General features: G+C 45.5%; 1 long non-coding RNA gene across 2 annotated transcripts in view; it reads left to right on the top strand.

Annotated features, from left to right (window-relative positions):
- Positions 1-14,559, top strand: part of LOC139355633 (uncharacterized) — a 107,756-nt gene extending 93,197 nt beyond the window's left edge. For both annotated transcript variants that reach the window (XR_011606437.1, XR_011606438.1), the window contains 2 exons: positions 12,329-12,690; positions 14,379-14,559. This is a non-coding gene — a long non-coding RNA (uncharacterized lncRNA). The remainder of the gene's footprint in view (positions 1-12,328; positions 12,691-14,378) is intronic.
- Positions 14,560-14,834: the final 275 nt, after the last annotated feature.

Genomic DNA, 14,834 nt, shown 5'->3' with positions numbered 1-14,834 from the left:
GATTCCTAATGGGTTGGTATTTGTTTTTGATTGGTTTTATGTCTTTGCATTTTTGTGTGTATATCATTATGAATTAATAATTATTGGGGGTTTTGTAGTTGATAATCACAAACTTTAAAAATTACATCTTTGTACAAAGGGAAGCTCCTTCGTGTTGACAGTATACCCTTTGACATGGCCAATTGTTCTGTGATAGCTTCCTTGAATTCTGGTACCAACTCCTTCAGGCTCAACTGGAATATTTCCTACTCCAGGCCAGCAATCATGTTTACTTCCAAGAATTTCTGATTCTCCTTATGGGGAATGATTTGAGGAGACTACCATTTGGAGGGGAATGATAGAAAGGAGAAAAGACAGTAGTCATTAAGTGAAATAAAAAGGGACCTGAATCAGTGATGAAGTCTGAGGCCAACATTATATACAACGTGCCACACTTAAAAGTCCTAAAACTCCAGTTTGTATGAAATTTAACCACATCACAGTACAAACAGAACTTTGCCTGCATAAAAACTCAGGTTCTTATCAGTCGTAAGATGTTAGAAGCAATGATTCCATAGCAATCTTGTAACCCAACTTGCTTCCTTTAGAAAAGAGAAAGCTGAGGCTCAGAGATGGGGGCAGGGACTACTCTGCTGGGGTTGACTGTTGGCCAAATGGACTCTAATACTCAGGTCTCCTGACCCAGATTTTGCTGTCATTTCTATTCTACACCGTACACTCTGCTATATTTATTTCCTTTGCCTTTAGCCTCACATGACATCACTCTCATTTTTCTGTTTTAATCTGTATCCATCCTCCTCTTCCTCTCCTGCCCTTCTGTACACTTATTTGACTTCTTGATCTGGCTATTTAACATTCCATAATGAGCTGTTGTGTGCCAGGCACTGTGATGGGCACTGGAGATGCAATTCATGAGACAGTTGAGGCTTTTGCAAAGTTTCCTGTGCCAGGGAAGCCTGCATGAGGATGGGGCATGAGAGCAGCTCTTTCCTGGGGGAAAGATATATGCTAACAACACATCTTGCTCTTTCCTTTGCACAGAAAAGCATGTCTTGTCCCTTACTCTGCTTTCCCAGGTCTCATCCCATCCTGCATAAATGATTGCTGCACCCATCAATCTCCCTGCTGTGGTGACTGTATCATGGTCAGGTTCCAGCCATACTTCCACAGAAATTAGCAGCTCCACTTTGCCTACAGGATCAAGTTTAAACCCTCCAGCCTGGCCTTGAGGGTCCTCTCGAGGCCAGCATGCACCCCTCCATGCATAGAGTGAATGACTATGTCTCTTATACATGCCCTGGTTAGTGGATGAGCCTGCAGCTTCAGAGGGTGGCCTCTATCTAAATGTTCATTCCAGGCTTTGTCACTGCAGATGTGAATTGCAATTAAGTGCAACACACTCTGTGGACCCTGTGTCTCAGCCCTTCTCTTGCCCCTCGGTAGCTGGTCAGTTCCCCAAAATCTGCTCGCTCCAGAGCGTGAGTCTCAAACACCTTCCCTATGCCACATGTCCCACATCTGTGCAATCAACTCAGACTTCTTTGTGCCTGAATCTTCAGTTATGCCAAACAATACTTAAAGGACCCTCTTGTAAACCCTCTGTAAAGGATGTACAGAAACTATATATAATAGTTATGTGTAAATACTTCCTAGTTATAACTAGTACAAGTGGCAAATCTCACTGAAAAGAAACTCAAATCCAATAAAATAAGTGTTTGGCTTCTTAACCATAGTAAAAAGAAAAAAACAAACACTATCACTGGTGGGGATGGGGTAAAATTCTCTCTGACTCTTAATTGTAATGAACACTTTGGAAAGTGATTTGGCAATGTGCTTTCAGAGCCACAGAAATACTCATATATTTGAGCCAATAACTCACTTCTGGGAACTGAGCCCAAGGATGTAATTCTATATCTGAGAAACAAAAGCAACCTCTATGCATAAATATATTCCCTGAAGCATTATTGTTAATAGGAAAAAAAGCTAGAAAGAGCCTTAAAAGGGAAGTGGATATATAAATTATCATGGATGCAATCAATGGACTCTGGCTACTGTTTCTAAACAAGTTAGGAAAACTCTAGAGCAACAAGGAAAAATATAATACCCATGGACGAAGCAGAAAAAAAAAAAAAACAGGATAGAAAATTAAACATATAGCACTTTGGGAGGCCAAGGCAGGTGGATCGCCTGAGCTCAGGAGTTCGAGACCAGCCTGGGCAACATGACGAGACCCCATCTCTACTAAAAATAGAGAGACCCAGGCAGATGTCAACAGGCCAGGCTCTTGGTGCGCTCAATCTGCGGCAGGGCTGTGGAGGAATCTGCTATGGTGCACTCCCTCCCCCACAGTGTCCTAGCTCTTCTGCTTCCTTTATGGGAAGAGGAGGGGGATATTAAAGGACAAAGGGACTGTTCAGGCCTGCCTATTGGCTTCAAGAGATGGTGCCTGCATCTCTGGGACCTTCAAGTTCTCGTATCACTGAGTACAGTTCTGCTCCAGCTTAAACACCTTTGTCAATAGCCAAATGCAGCACAAGGATCAGAGACAAAGAGGAATTAACACTCAGTGGGCAGCTTCCCTGCCTGATATGGTTTGGCTGGGTCCCCACCCAAATCTCACCTTGAGTTGTATTTTCTAGAATTCCCACGTATTGTGGGAGGAACCCAGGGGGATGGGGGAAGTAAATGAATCATGAGGGCTGGTCTTTCCCATGCTATTATCATGATAGTGAATAAGTTTCATGAGAGTCGATGGGTTTATCGGAGCTTTCTGCTTTTGCTTCTTCCTCGTTTTCTCTTGCCGCTGCCATGTAAGAAGTGCCTTTTGCCTCCCGCCTTGATTATGAGGCCTCCCCAGCCATGTGGAACTATAAGTCCAATTAAACCTTTTTCTTCCCAGTCTCAGATATGTCTTTATCAGTGGCATGAAAGCAGTTTAACACACTGCCCTCGATATGCTGCACCACAGGCCACATTTTCTGCTCACAGCCTCAGTGTCGGCAACACTCTCCCCAGGCTTTCACAGCAGGTGAAGGGAGCTTGGAGAGTTGAGTTGGAGGGTTATCCAAGTATGTGTTCATTCATTTATTCAGCCATTCAATAATACCTATTAAGTATTGTATTGGTCATTTGGGGCAGCTTAGCTCAAAAGCCCTGGGCTTTGTCATCAAATCCTTCTTCATCCAAATTCAGGCCCAGCCCCTCTTACTAGCTATAATGCCTGTGTGGAAGTTCCTTAATCTTCCTAAGCCCTGGGTAATTGAGGTTGATAATGTCTTACCCAGACAATCCTTATGATATTCAAGTGAGACAAGAGTGACAAATTATCTCACACTGGGCACATATTAATGGCACAGTAAATGAGGCTGGATGGTTTGTTTTGTTTTTTTGTTTTTGGTTTTTTTTTTTTGAGACGGAGTCTCACTCTGTCGCCCAGGCTGGAGTGCGGTGGCCGGATCTCAGCTCACTGCAAGCTCCGCCTCCCGGGTTCACGCCATTCTCCTGCCTCAGCCTCCCGAGTAGCTGGGACTACAGGTGCCGCCACTGCGCCCAGCTAATGTTTTGTATTTTTAGTAGAGACGGGGTTTCACCGTGTTGGCCAGGATGGTCTCGATCTCCTGACCTCGTGATCCGCCCGTCTCGGCCTCCCAAAGTGCTGGGATTACAGGCTTGAGCCACCGCGCCCGGCCAGAGGCTGGATGTTCTAACTTGATCACATGTAAGTTTGCACAGGTTCTTGGTGTAAATACCCCTCAAAACCTGTGTTTGGGAAACATTGCAGGAGGTGGGAACTGTGCTGAAGCTCAGAATTTTTACTACCAATTATCCCTGGAAGAACGTCCTGCATTAGAAAATCTTTCATAGATCTGAAAGTAGGGCATGATACCAAGTCCACAGTAGACGAAAAGGACCTGGGGTTAGAGTCCAGCCACAAAACAAAACAAAAAAACTGAGTGGAGACTCAGGGGGAGGCGAGTGATGGGCTGTTAGAGAATCTCAAAGACCAGAATCTGATGGGGTTGGGGGCATAGAAGTTTATCAGTTTATGCATAACAAACTGCCCCAAAAGTTAGAGGCTTAAAATAATAGCTCATTCTCATCCCACTTTCCGTGGGTTGCCTTGTCAGTTCCTCCAACCTTGCCTAGACTTGCGCATTCAGCTGGAAGGTCAGAGGTGAGCTGGATTCAACTGGACAAGGGTGGCTGGGCCTCTGTCACCCTGTGATCCATCACCCTTAAGAAGTCAGACCAGGCTTCTCTGTGGAGTAATGGCAACATTCTAAGAAGGCCAAGTAGAACATGAAAGACCTTCTGAGGCCTGTGTTGCTTCTAACACTATCAGAAGAACAAATGAAAAGGCCAGCCCAGATTCAAGGAGTGGGAGACTAGACTCTACCGCTCCATGGAAAGAATTTATGGTGTGTTTCATCTCCTATGGAGACCAGGAGTATGGATGACATAGAGGAGAAATGAGTCAGGAGCACAACCTTGGTTGGGGCTGCTGGAGGAAGCATTTGTGTTGATGTGCAAGTGTGTGCAGTTGCTAATCTGACCTTGAACATCTTCCCCAACTTGTTTCCCCTTGCTCTGGTCACCCACATTTTCCAGCCACCAATGATTAGTTGTAGTTCCTCCAAATTGCTCTGTGGTCTGTGCCCCGATTTGCCTGGAATATGACCTGTCCCCTTTCTACCCCTACGTGAATTGGCCGGTGTATTAATTTTCCATGGCTTCTTTAATACATTGCCACAAACGTAGTGGCTTAAGACAACAAAGCTCTAAGGGTCAGAAGTCCTAACTCAGTTTTATGTGAGTAAAATTGAGCCATCAACAGAGCCATACTCTTTCCAGAGGTTCCAGAGGAGAGCTCACTGTTCCAGTTTCTGGTAGCTCCAGACATTGCTTTGCTGGTAGCCGCATCACTGAGTCACTCCAATCTCTGTTCCATTTTTACATCACCTTCTCTTCTGTCCGTATCAAATCTTCTGCCTCTCTCTTATAAGGACACTTGTAATTAGATTTAGGACCCTAGCTAATCAAGGACAATCTCCTCAACTCTAGATTAACTTAATCCCATCTGCAGCGCCCCTTCTTCCATATTGAGCAACCTTTACAAGTCCCGGGAATTACGGCCTGGTATTTTGGGAGACCTACTACCCCTGGGGTGTCTCAGATATTTATAATGTCTGATTTCATCCTGTCTTCTCTGAAATGTCCGCTGGCCACAGCCTGTTCCTTGCCAGCAGAGCTTCTCAACCACATACCCCTGATCCCTGCATTTATCAGGTTGGATTAAGATTGCTTTTAGACATGTCTTTGTTCAAATTGAGCTCCTGAGAGCAAGGATTATGCCGCTCTACCTCCACCTCCCCAGTGTCTACCATGGCCCTTGAAGATAGGAAAGGACTTTCAGATGAGTGCGACATTGTTGGAGTGGGGTTTGGAGGTGAGGGGTAAGGGAAGCCTCCATTTCTTGCACAAAGCACATCACATTTATCCCCCAGCACAGGCCACCAGGGTTTAAGTCAATTCTTATGAATCTGATGTGAGCTCTACAAATGCACATTTCTACTGTGTCTGAGATCCATCCTGCTTAAAATACTTAACTAGGGCTCCAGAAAGCAACTTCCTAGGTTAAGACCCAGGCAAAGAGTTATCCAGTGTGATTTGGTGTTTGAGTAGCATGTCTGCAGGGTAATTGAGGCCCAGTGTGGAGAGCTGGACCCTGGGGTATTAAAGATTTCAAACTGAGGAATCTGTATATGAATGTGCTTCTGCCTTCCTTATACACATTTGGCAAACACACAGATGAGAGGCCTGACCACAGAATAGCATGGCTGGTTGCTTTGCTTTAACTTAGCCATGCGTGTTAGTCCACTTGCATTGCTAAAGAGGAATACCTGAGGTTGGGTAACTTACAAAGAGAGGTTTAATGGGCTCACAGTTGTGCAGGCTGTGCAAGAAGCATAGTGCTGGCTTCTGCTTCTAGTGAGGCCTCGGGAAGCTTCCACTTATGGTGGAAGGCAAAGGGGGAGCAGGCATGTCACCTGGCAAAAGAGAGGGAGCAAGAAAAAAGGAGGGAGGTTCCAGGCTCTTTAAACCACCAACTCTTGTGAAGTAACAGAACAAAAACTCACGACTTCAAGGAGAGCGCCAAGCCATTCATGAGGGATCTGCTCCCCTGAACAAAATACCTCCCACCAGGCCCCATCTCCAACACTGGGGATTCCATTTCAGCATGAGATTTGGAAGGGACACACATCCAGACTATATCACCACCACCTAAATTCCTGTTTTGGGGATACCACTGTGTATGTGGAAGCCCATGCCAGGCAGGTGCTCTGCTTGATTCTCCTACCACATACACACCACAAGGGGCAGGGGAATACCATTCCTGCTTCCTAGAGAGCTGACCAGTTACATCAGATTTTCTATGTGTTCCTTGAGCTTCCCACAACAGACTCACCTGGAGTGCTGGCTAACATGCAGACTCCCAAACCACGCAGCTAACACCACTTTGGGCTCTCTGAAGGGCGGGCCCCAGGAAGGTGCATTCGAACACATTCTTGGTATGCTCATGCTCCCTGCAGTCTGGGTCTAGCACAGCAATGCAATGTGTTTGCCAAAGAGAGGATCCCTGGAGGGTAGTTCCGTAAAAGGGCTTCTAAAAGGATGCAGTTTTCTGTCTGCTATGAATGCTATGTCTCTCCCAGGACTCCTCCTTAGACTGTCTTCCCCAGAGAAGCCCCTTTACTTCAGAACTGCCGACAGGTCTGGTGGCTCTTAGAAGCCCAGATGGTCATTCAGGACTCAGTAACCAAGGTCAATTTGAGAAAAAGATTAACAATGGGTATGGGGGCGGGCAGAGATGAGGGATACCAGTGAAAGAATGCTATTGGTGAGCAAATATGCAGCTAGCCTTCCCACCACGTCCTACCCTGGTCTCTCCATCCCTGCCCCAACGCCCCTCAACCCCTACATGTCAGAGCCCATGTCATCTCTTGCCTGGGAATTCACACCAGGTTTGCCTGTCTCAAGTAGCCAAAGACTTGTCTCTGAGCCACAGTGGGATACATGTACTGTTTGCTATTTCTTCTTGTCCCCTGCCCACCTCAGCCTTCCTGTTGTGCTGGGTACCTGCTGGACTTGGTCTCTGCATCCTCTAATCCTGTTACTCACCTTTTCCTGGGGCAGAGTTGACCATAGAGGAAATTGTGACCAAGGATCCAAGTAGAATACAGCAGGCCTTGGGATCCCATCGGCTGCTCAGAAGCTTCTCTGGGGCCACTGATTACTGTAACCTTTCACGAAAGCTACCTGGCTTACCTATTAAAAGTGCTGAACAGGTTCTCTGCTTTTGGAAAAGTAAGATTACATAAAGATGCATGCATGGGTGTGCACACAAGTCTGTTTTAGGGTTTGCTTGTTTGCCCTGTATTGAGACCTCTGTTAGATCCAACCCATTCTCTTTATCTGTACTAACTTGAAAGGATGGCAGTGATCTGCTAAATGCAAAAAACAATTTGCAGAGTAACTTGTAGATAGGCAGCTCTTGTTTCCAAAGACATAGAAAAACTCACATGCAGGCAATGAGACGTGCCCACAGTTTTCTGAGGTAGGATAGGACTCATGGTCCTCACTCACTGCCCACTTGAAGTAGGTTCTCCGTGGGATTCATCTGATGGCCAAAGCTGCCCAGATGACTGTCAAAGGCAGGCCATTCTCAGAAATGCTGACCTCCAGGCTGAACTAGCTGAGCAGCCTCAGTTCTCCGGCTCTCCTGGCAACCTCTGCACAAAATGAGCTGAGACCACAGCCGCACGGGGCCCAGGTAACCTATGCGGGACACACCTGCTCTGTTGCAGAGTCCCATGGCCATCAGTGGTCTGAAAGTCTCAAGAAACCCTCAGCCCTGAAAGAATGTGAGGAACGGTGATCAGCGCCCGGACCTGCCCTACCAGGGTTTTCTGCAAGCCCTGGATCTGAGCTTCTCAGCAGGTGTTTTCTCTGCTGACACTCGCCCTTGTTGTCAGAGGTTGCCAAGCCCAAAAGGAGAGGCCAGGGGAGCACAGGTTCACAGTCACACATTTCATTCAAACTCCACTCTCTCCAGGTATTCACTGTGTAACTTTGGGGAAATTATATAATCTCTCTGAGCCCACAGGGAGAGGGAGCTCAGAGGGCATTAGCCCCTGTCTTGGCTCTGGAAATGACCATTCCTACATAAACAAAGGACTCTGGCTAATGGTCTCCCACCCCTGAGCTTCCTCTGAGGAACGAGGATAGAAATAGAGCATATTGTTTCTCCCAGGAGGACGTTAAATGCCAAAATGAGAGAAAGGAATCCATCAATAAGAACAAAGCTATGGGAATGTCAGTGCAGTGAAAAACGTAGTGGGCAAATGGGGCCTCAACGTTATACCCATGATTGTGCTGGAATTCTATGTCTGCCTTGGGGAGGGCTGTGCTCTCTGGCTGTTTCCCAGGTGTAAAAAGGTGTTTGGGTTAAGAGGTGCTTTGCTTTCTGTTTTCTTTTCTTTTTTTTTTTTTTTTAAGTCAATACTTTGGTTCAAACAAGGTCACAGGGAGAAGCACATAAACAAAGCTGGGAGTGAGAAGGAGGGCACCTAGACCTCAGCTCTCAGTCTTCCTTGCTAAGTCACGTCACCCCAGAAGGGGCTCGGGGTACACAGTTCAAAGTCAGTCACGATTCCTTCCAGCTTCTGGCACAACACTACATAATCAAAGACTCCACAGATTAAGCTTATACCCCTTTCCAGCAATTTCTATAAGCCTGAGCAAGTCACTTTGTTCATCTCATCTTTGAAATATGTAATGTATCCATTCACTAATGCCATAGAATGCTTACTGTGTATCAGGCCCTGCCTTTCTAATGGTCAGAGCAGTTGGTGAAATGGGCCCTATTACTGCATTCACTTGACAGATGGAGAAACTAGGATTAAATGAAGTCTCTTTAAGAAATGTAATACATGGATACCCTCAACTTCTGCACTCTGCCTAAAATTGAGAAGAGACTGAGCTGAAACCAACGGAACTAGTTTGTTATAGTCCCACACCTATGCCACAAATGGAGATATACACATGGATATTTGATATGCTGTGTTTTCATTTTCATTCAGTTTCTATTTTTAAATATCCCTTTTCAGTTATTTTTAGACTCATGGGTTGTTCAGGTATTTTTTTTTAGCTTCCAAACATATAAAAATATTCTAGACCTGTTATTGATTTGTAGCTTAATTCCACTGTTCTCAGAATGTGACATCTCATTCTGAATCTTTTACATGACTAGCCAGTCCTGCTCTTCAGGTAAACATGAGACTGCTAAAATTCAGTGTTCAAGTCATCATGAGATATTGATACTTAGATGAATTTCTTCCTACCCTCATCCAAACTGTGTTCTCAAGAATAGTCCACCTGACCAAGATGTCCTTCAGGTGATATTAATACATAAACAACTAATCTCAACATTGCTCTATGGATTGCCCCAATGATCTGCTATCCATGTTCTCTACTTGAACTCAACATCAGGATATGAAATGAGTACAAACAATGAACAATGACATAACCCAAAGTCTTCTAACCTGGCATAGTGTTGACCTGGCAAAATCACCTGGAAGTTGATTCATGGGAATCTGAAAATGCAGATTCCCAGGCCCATCCTACTCCATCCCATGAGGCCCAGTGTCCATCCAGCAGATTGTGGATGGAGCAAATTCATGAGGTCATGGGACAAAGTCCATCAGCTCTAATGGGCAGCTACACATGGAACCAGTGACTATATAGCTTCTGAAGCTGAGAGGACTGCATTCAGTCCCAGCTCAGACCTGTAATCTGGGAGAAGTCACACTTCTCTTCTGAGTCTGTTTATTCACCTGAAAATGAACAGAATTTATTCCCAATTCTTCTGAAATTGTTTATTATCAACAAAAAGGAGCATGTGCCATATCGGCAGGCGCTGTTTTTGGCTCTGCTGTGCTTGTCTTCAAGGAGCTCACAGTCTAGTGAGAAACCCATATCTGTAACACGTAGATGTAGATGTAATCCTGTGTGCAGTGACGGCAATAGACACATGGGCAGCGCATGCTGAGAGTACAGAGGACAGGGCTCCCAGAGGAGGTGGTGCACATGCAAATAAGCTGGACAGGAAGCCAAAGTGGAGAGAGGTGTCCAAGGCACTATGAGCAAAGATAAGGAACAGCAGAGCACCTTTAGGGCCACGAGGGCTCTGTACAGCTGGTGTCAAAGGACAGGATGGGAAGGAGATGGAGAGGCAAGCGACATTCAGACATCAGGCAAGGGAGTTGGGTTTCAGCCATTCGGGGGTGAGAAATCTTTAAAGGATTGTAAACCAGAGAGCGAAGGGATCAGAGCAATGTCTTAGAAAGGCAGAGAGATGCTCATAGTCTCTTCACCAGTGTCTCACAGTCGGCTATGGTCCATGTTTAGAATTTTGCTGCTTTCCTGTCCATATGGCTGACCTTTCCAGACACCCTCTCATTCTGAGATCCCATCTAAATACTCTCCCTGCCCCATGGAGGGCTCAGATCAAGAACTTCACTCACCCCACTTCTCAGTACCTGGGGTTCCAAGGACTACACCCACAGATAGAACACAGGGAAGAGAAAAGAGCTAGGTGAAGACTTGGTCTCGGTATTATTCCATTTTCATGCTACTAATAAAGACATACCCAAGACTGGGCAATTTATACAAGAAAGTGGTTTAGTGGACTTGGACTTACAGTTCTAAGTGGCTGGGGAGGCCTCACAAGCTTGGCGGAAGGCAAGGAGGAGCAAGTCACATCTTACGTGGATGGCAGCAGGCAAAGAAAGTGAACTTGTGCAGGGAAACTCTGCCTTATAAAGCCATCATATCTTGTGAGACTTATTCACTATCACATAAACAGCACGGGAAAGACCTGCCCCCCTGATTCAATTACCTCCCACAGAGTCCCTCCCACAACATGTGGGAATTCAAGAGGAGATTTGGGCGGGGACATGGCCAAACCATATCAGTCTCCTTCAGTTAAACATCAGTTCTCATAACTGAATGTTCAGAGATTGTTAGTATGTGATTATTATGCTAGAATTTGTTTTATGTTTGGAAGAAGACACAAAGTAGGCCATCTGGGTGGTTATCTGTACAGAGGTTAATGCTCTTTTGTGTATGTGCTGTGTAACAAAGCATGAATGCACATCATTGGCAGCAGGCAAGGTCCGGGGTCAAATCCTGGCCCTGCCATTTGACAACCAATGTTGCTTGCACAAAGTCACATAGTTACTAATCGTCAATTTACTCCTCTATAGAATGCAACATCTACCTCATAGAGTTGCTACAAGGATTAAATACGTGTCTTAGCACTTACTCCTGATGGTAAGGGCAAAGAACTAGAACTTTCTATTAGAAAGTTAAAAGATCATAGAGGAAAGAAGATAGGACAAAGCATGAACCGAAGAATGACTAAACACCCCAACAGCAGCATAGTATCTGACAGTATTCTCTGGGCCAGTGCTTCACAGTCTTTAATGTGCATACAAATCACCTGTTGAGGGATTCTAATTTGATATGGTCTGGGTTGTAATCTAAGATTCTGTATTTTTAACACTCAGGTGATGCCAGTGCTCCTGGTCCGGGGACCGTACTTTAACAAAGGGACTTTAAAGAGATACACTTGTGATTTGAGTACATATTATAGTTTGAGAACTCTATACTGTATCAAGAAGTTGTGGTCACTAAAGAGAAATCATTCGGGATGACTCTAAGAGCTTTGACACTGTTGGCTGTGGGACAACCTTTGGGAATAAGGCATTGACTCAGAAGGTGCAGAGGATGCCACTTTGTGCATGAAAATTTTAGTAGTTCATTGGGGGTAACAGGAAATACAGCTATGGTTTCCTGAGTATTTTCACGCGTTACAGTCCTTTGTATTGTTTAATCCTCACTTTAACTCTCAGAGGCAGGGACTGTTATAATTGCCAAGAAAGCCAAGGATTATGAGGTTGGGTCATGGTTTCATGGATAACCCAGTTAGGTTTGAACAGACCTATTGTGCTCAGAGTCCACAGGATTGAGTATCCTTCCTTCCCAGTTCAGCAACCTGAGAACAATGACAGAAGCAGAGGAACCTCCGTAGTAGGGAGCAATGGCCAGTGACCATGTTCTGGCCTCAGTCCTGGGAGCTCTGGGCCATCTCTGTCCTGCACTTTTTTGTTTCATTGCCTACATTGGCTTTGAAGCTGAAAAACTGAGCCTGCTGCATCCTGGGGTATATGCTGAATCTCTTTCCTCTTTTTTTTCCTTGGTCCATTAGATGTGGCAAGTACCTGCATGTCGGAGCTGGAGGAAAGTACAGACTCCTATCCCGGCTCTGTCTGGGGCTGTGCAATCCTATGAACTTGGAACCCTCTCCAGTGTGTCCTTCAGCACCATGGACAAGGCCGATAGCACCTTTATTTGTTCTCTCATCATTTCGGCCCTAACCTACAAGGCTGTTTGAGGGCACATAAACAGCTAAACTCATTTTCTCCCAAACCCTTTAATTATTGTAAAAATAGAAGTCACTCAGTTATCCAACTCTATAACCATAAATAATGCACATTAATGCACAGGCTAAGAATAGGAGATGGGGGTGCTGATTAAGCCAGCCGTGAGCAACCAAGATTGGGGTAAACGGTATGTATGAAACTTCTAAGAAGTATTTGTCTACACACCATATTATCTATACTTTCAGAGGCACAATGCCGCATGATACACAAACAGGCTGCTTAAAATACCCAGACCAGCAGCGTCAACATCACCTGGCATGAAATTCTGGGGCTGGAGCCCAGCAATCTGTGTGTTAAACAAGTGCTCTAGGTGATTTTGATGCATTAAGAACCATGGTTTTATTTCAAAAATGACTTCACAGGTGAATAACTTCATCAGAACTAGAAAATGTCTCAGAGGAAGGAGAAAAAGCCTGTGTTACCCAGTGCAGTGATTAAGAGTGGAAGGTGGGTTGGGCACAGTGGCTCACGCCTCTAATCCCAGCACTTTGGGAGGCCGAGGTAGGTGGATCACCTGAGGTCAAGAGTTCAAGACCAGCCTGGACAACATGGTGAAACCCTGTCTATACTAAAAAATACAAAAATTACCCAGGCATGGTGGCAGGCACTTGTAATCCCAGCTACTCGGGAGGCTGAGACAGGAGAATTGCTTGAACCCAGGAGGCAGAGGTTGCAGTGAGCTGAGATCGTGCCATTGCACTCCAGCCTGGGCAACAAGAGCGAAACTGTCTCCAAAAAAAAAAAAAAAAAAAAGGTGGAAGGTGGACTGTGTTGGCCAATCAATTCCTTGTGGCCCACATGTCTTTGTCCTGTTATTGATACTGCCTCCATTGTCTGCATTCAGAAAGAATGAGTGGAATAAAATGTGCCTGTTGTCCCCTCCATACTGTCTGTTTCACCTGTACCATCACCCAGGAAAGGATAAATCCTCTAACAGAATATGGAGCCCACACATTCACTGTGGAAGTACCAGAGTATCTTGGAAGAAAATATTTACTTATCAGACTCGCCCACTAATCACGGACCAGACCACCTCCCCTATCCACTTCAGACTCCAAAACATCTTTGAATCTCAATTTCAAACAGCCTCACACTGAAAACCATCAGAAAGATCCAGGTTCTGATTCAAATTCCCTTAGCTCATGGGCTGTTCTCCCTGTAGGAGGAGATGTTATCGTACATCACACCTCTCCTGGTAGGGCCTGTAGGAAGACCAGAGACATTGCAGTGGCTGTTTTGTAAGTAGGCTGCCCTGGGGCAGGATCAGACCAGTGGCTGGCCCAAGGTCTCCTGTCTAATTAGAAGGCAAGTGGCATGGAGACAATGCCACTAGCTACTGCCTCTGCCCTGTCTGTCACATAGCAATGGGATGACCTTTCTAAAGCACAGTTCTTCTGGAAAAGGCCTCATGGAGCGCCTTACTACCTGCAACCAAAGCCAAGGTTCTCAAGTTCTCCAGACATTCCCACCAGCCTTCACTGAGCTAAATCAGTGGTTCTCGAGTGAGGGGCTGGGACTTTTGCCCTGCCTCCAGGGATGTTTGGCAATGTCTGGAGATACTTTTGATTTTCACAATTTGGTAGAAGCCAAGGAAGCACAGGATAGCCCCCACAACAAAGAATTATCCAGCCCAAAATGCCAATACCACTGAGATTGAGAAACCCTGAATTAAATTCTTAGCTCAAATGTTGCCTCTTTCAGGAAGCATTCTGTACCTGCATCCTCTTTAAGAGGACTTAGGTGCCTTTGGGCTTCCATAGAGGTAGCCTAGATAATGCAGAGGGCACTTACACTGTTACATTCATCTAATTGCAGTTCTCTGGCACCGTATATGCCTTCTACTGGACCAGGACGGGGTCTTTTCAGGCAAGATGAAGACCAGTTCCTTTTTACTGTTTGTAGCCTCAGGGGCAGAGCATGGAGACTTTTTATACGAAATAATTAATAGAACTTATCTTCCCATGCAGCGTGTAACAACAGTTTGACACACAGTGGATATTCAATAAATATCTCTCCAATCAATGATATGTCTGGAGATTATAAATCGCTTTTGCCTTCCTGCTACAACCACTTAGCATGGAAAATAAAAGTAACAAAGGCACTGGACACCACGGGAAATGCAGGTCCCTGGCTCACTGTGAGGAAGGGGATTTTCTGGCAGGGCTAAGCCAGATGGGAACCCGAGCCTTCTCAATATTTATGCCAGTGGCTTTACTGGGGTCACACAATCTCTGAAAGGGCACCTGCAGCAGGGTCCAGGGAAGAGTGGGA

This window comes from Macaca nemestrina, chromosome 8 (genome assembly GCF_043159975.1).
Source record: "Macaca nemestrina isolate mMacNem1 chromosome 8, mMacNem.hap1, whole genome shotgun sequence".
Taxonomy (NCBI): Eukaryota; Metazoa; Chordata; class Mammalia; order Primates; family Cercopithecidae; genus Macaca; species Macaca nemestrina.
This window is presented reverse-complemented; position numbering and strand designations above follow the sequence as displayed.